The sequence below is a fragment of the Euprymna scolopes genome, chromosome 15 (genome assembly GCF_053919585.1).
Source record: "Euprymna scolopes isolate OS-2025 chromosome 15, ASM5391958v1, whole genome shotgun sequence".
Taxonomy (NCBI): domain Eukaryota; kingdom Metazoa; phylum Mollusca; class Cephalopoda; order Sepiida; family Sepiolidae; genus Euprymna; species Euprymna scolopes.
Window position 1 is genome coordinate 68,710,777 of NC_136496.1, and position 4,748 is coordinate 68,715,524.

Consider the following 4,748-nt stretch of genomic DNA (forward strand, 5'->3'; position numbering starts at 1 on the left):
CTGAAACAACCTAAAATTCAAAATTCAAATAAAGTTTAAAAATTGTCCATTTAATGTTTTGGACGCCACACAAAACAAAGAAAAAAGAAAATGAAGAGGAAAGGAGGAATTTGATATGCTTAAAATTTTTCCGTGATATATTATTTTAATATATTTGAAGTGTTTATATATATATATATATATATATATATATATATATATATATATATATATATATATATATATATATATATATATATTATAAAATATAAATGGCGATTAAATCTATACTTTCGTATATTAATTTTATGTGAGTAAATGAAGTAGTTATATATATATATATATATATATATATATATATATATATATATATATATATATACACGGCATAATTCACGTTGACACACTGGTTCCCATTCGATCACCAAAGTTAAGCAACGCTGAGCCTGATCAGTATTAAAATGAATGACCATTTGGGAATTTCAGGTGCTGTATTTGTTCTCCGCTTATCTCGGCATTGCTTCCACTAGTCTAGCACTTCTCCTTGCCACTGAACTCAAGCAGTACCAATTCAGGAGAGTAGTGGTTGTGGATTGAACAACTTTTACCTGATAATTACTCCTGCAGCTACCCTTACAGGGGGTATCCATTGTCTTTTGAGACTGAACGGAGGAGGAGAATACATTCAAGAAATCATACAGTTCAATTAACAAGAGGTTATTAAGTACACTAGATAACTGAAATATTTGGTTAATATAAACTAAAATTGGGACATTAGAGTGTGGATAATCTCTAGTATTATACGCTTGTATCATTGTTTGTATAGATGCTAACACTTTTCATAATCATTTAAAAAGCGAGATTGCCTAATTGCCAAAGATGAAATGCAAAATGGTAATGGAGAAAATTAGGTGCATGTCCAGAATTCCCTGTATATTGAATTAAACAAAAGTAAAGAAAAATATGTATGATGTACGTACCTATGATGAAACGGAAATATCACATTCCAAAAAGCAAGTAAATTGATCAAATAGCTTTATTTTTATAAAGATAATCATTTTTAAGCGATTAATGGGAATTCATAGACATTACACCAAAAATTCTCGCAAGTTTGAATTATTGTTGAGTTACTTTCTTTTGTTTCCTGAGCGTTTTTTCTTTTTAAATATCAGGCAAGACAGTTGTTTCTTGGTTATGCATAAAATTTGATTTTCTTATTTAAAAATAAAACTACTGGATCAATTTCCGTGATTTTTGGAATATGATATTTTTGTTTTGTTACAGGTATGTACATGATACAGATTTTTCTTTATTTTTGCTTTTTAATCTTGTAAAGTGTGAAAATGTGTCCTGTAGCTCTTTGCTAAGATCCACATAAAATGTATAGCTATCAGGGGAGATTATCCCTGGTTACTTTCTGTCTCAGGGAAGATTACTCCACGAGTACTTCCTGTTATCAGGAGAAAATGACTCTTTTAGCTAAGCATGCCCCCTCCTTGACCACAGATGAATTGTTGTGGTTATCTTTGTGTGCACAAGAAAACTTGTGTGATTTTCCACATGTTTGTACTGAGAAGTTTTTTAGTGCTCTTGCTTTGTGAAGTGAAGGTTGTCTCAACAGTGAGAGACTGACCAGGTGTTGTTCCTGTAAGGGCTCAGAGTTTGTAGACAAATTTGAGGTTCTTGATGTGGTGTAATGTGAGCCATCCACAACTGGGTATATTTTACAGAGAAACTGACAGTTGCACGGTGTTACTTGATTGCTCCCATCTACTCGCACTTGGTACTGAAGATTCCCATGTGTCTCCATGATCCTCCCCATCTACATACATCGATGGCAATAGTTACCATACGGGTTCTGGATCTGGACAAAGTCTCTGACAATGTTGGTTATAGAACTGCTCGTTCTGCATATATCTCTTCGCCATTGCCAACTCCTTTAGTTTGCCTATTTCTTTCCATTATTTCCACATTTGATATTTATTCTGTTAGTCAGGAAGGTGATCTTTAATGACTCACCACATAGCATTATGGCCAGGGACATATCAAAGTCTTGGACGAGGTTATTATGATGGTTAGTAATGTCTGAGCAGCCCGATCATGGCACAGGGGTCCATAGCTGTCCATGTTGTCAACTAGTATACAGTTTTCAGTGTGACCGTTACTTTGAGCATAATAGACTGATGAGATACGCTTCTGTATACCCCAGTTCCTCAAAAAGGAGACTCAAACAATGGTCTTCCATCCAAAAAGATTTCTTTAGGTGCACTCTAAGTACAGAACCAAATTTCCAAGTTATTGCACACAATTTTGGCCCTACCTGACGTCATTAGCGCCACTTCCACCCATCCAGTATATCGATCAGTGTATGCCATAAAGTTCTTACTCTTTATATTGACAAAGTCAACTACCACTTGCTGGAATGGAAATTCTGGTTTTCCTAGTGACATCAAGAGCTACCTGGGCTGAGCTGGTGCAATCATGTGTTAAGTGTAGCACTGGGATCTAATTTTCCTGATTGTTAGCATTCAGACCCGGCCAGAACAATTTTTGTCTTGCCAGCATACCATTTATGACTTGATGCTCGGAATGAAAGGATTTCAATATCTCTGCACGAAATTGTCGAGGTATCAGGAATTTTTTGGCTTTGATGATAACTCTTTCCAGGCAATATAATTCTTTACACATTGGCCAGAAAACTTGAACTATGGGTAGGAGGTTTTTGCATGATTGAGGTAAGCCATTTTGAATTAAATCTCTTAAAGTTCTGTGTTCATTATCTATGGCTGCTGCAGCCACAATGCTTTCCCATGTAATACCCTTCAATTTAGGATCGCTTACATACATCAATGTGAAGGTGGTTTTGACTACAGCATCAATCATTTTTGATGGTGTACCTGCCAAGTATCTGGATGCACAATAAGGGGATAAATTAAGTTTTTCGTTTTATCTGGAATCTGTACATCAGTATCCTTTCTTTGAAACTTAACAAGCGGAGATTTTTAATATTTTACAGGATTTGGTTTGAAAATATTTTTATTAGTGGCAGATGATCCACTGTTACCAGCAAATCCGGGCATTTGAGTATGAAAATCCAGTAGGATTCCAGCCTTTCTTTCTTCTTGCTTTTCTTTCCACTGGTGCATATCACAATTCTGCATCATTTGTAAAATGTGATCAAGTCAGAATGAAATTTCAGTGACCATCCCAACAACGTGTTCAATTCACCCTCACATCTGCAGTATTTCTGAAAGAAGAAGTACAATATTCCTGTTTTGCTGTAATTTGTCACTAGTCTAATCATTCTTTTCATTTCAAACATTTGGATACCTTTCTCAATCTTCTTCAGTATTACTCTCTTTGATTTTTGGTATAGGTACTCAAGTGTTTCATGCCAATAGAACTTTCAGTTCTTTGTCCTCAATAGTTGTCAGAAGGGGGCCATAATTTTTGCTTGAGAAAAGGTATATGACACCTGGTTTACAGGTCCAAACCAGGACCTAACTCTAGTGATATTCATGGGAATAGAGAAGTGAAGGATGACTTCAGGCATTTGGGGGGGGGGGTAATTCTGTTTGCAGAAACAAGAAATCCTACAAACTCTATCTCCATTTTGGCAATGAGAAACGTGTCTGAATTAAATACCAATCCCCTTGTTTATGCAACGACTGATGTCAATCGTGTTCCTAAATTAAGACTCTATTGAGTTGTTTCATAGAAGGCTATTGTCTATGCATTGGTTTTTACAAGCCATATCTATGGTGATGTCATCAAACTGACTGGTGTATCCATCCCCTAATCCATGGGATCCTGGAGAGGCCTGACAGAACTTATAATCAGCTCCATTTTATTGTCACTTTTCCATGTGCAGGCCATGACCTCTTGTGATTGTAGATCTTCTGTTTAACTCATGATGAATCTACTTTTGCATGAAAACACAATGGAGACTTTTTGGCTTTCAAAGGTTTTATTAGAGATAGAAAGTTTGTTCACGAGGGGAGAGACTACCTAGCTAAAATTAATTCCTTATTTGTTTTTTTTTACTTGGGAGATTGAGAGACACAGACGGCAGACAGCATTCACTTAGTTTCTATTTATATTTTCAGATGCATGTCACTTCTCTCGCTTCCCATTTTTACTGACTAGAAACTCTGTTCTGCACCTGTCGAGCACTTGATGTAATCTCTATATCATTTGACACTTTTTGTCTAGGAAGCTAACCTTTGCACCATCGCTTCAATCACGCAAACTGCACTGGATGTATTTCTGTTTGCCGCCAGGTTATCTTGCTATGTACTTATGTAATCCTTACCAAAATACATACTAGTTAACAATCTCTACTTACTGGCATAGGGTCTCACTATATCATATATACATATTTTGTTTCTAAGTAACTCGAGTTGCCTCTTATAAGTTGGCAGTTTAATCCTTGATTTGGCATACCAACACATAACAAATATAAAATAGCCCTCTACATATATTCATTTCACAAGCCTGAAGAACATAGGATGCTAAATTTACTCTTGGTTCATTCATTGTAATTGTTAATGAATTTGTTTTGTAGTCTTATCTTTATTTACATAACGTTAGAGAGGAAGCGGTGAGATTTTGCTGCTCTAGGCAACAATGAGGAAAGGAGTTCTGAGTGTGCTTCTATAGACCATCACTAGTAAATACCAACTTATGTAGCAGTTAGATTATTAGAATCTATTTCCTTTTGTTGTTTACATGCATACTTCCCCTCTTTTCCCACCTAGAACCTTAACACA

At 35.6% G+C, this 4,748-nt stretch overlaps 1 pseudogene; it reads left to right on the forward strand.

The window, feature by feature from the left end:
* Positions 1–358: 358 nt before the first annotated feature.
* On the forward strand, positions 359–477 carry LOC145294298 (5S ribosomal RNA; annotated as a pseudogene).
* Positions 478–4,748: the final 4,271 nt, after the last annotated feature.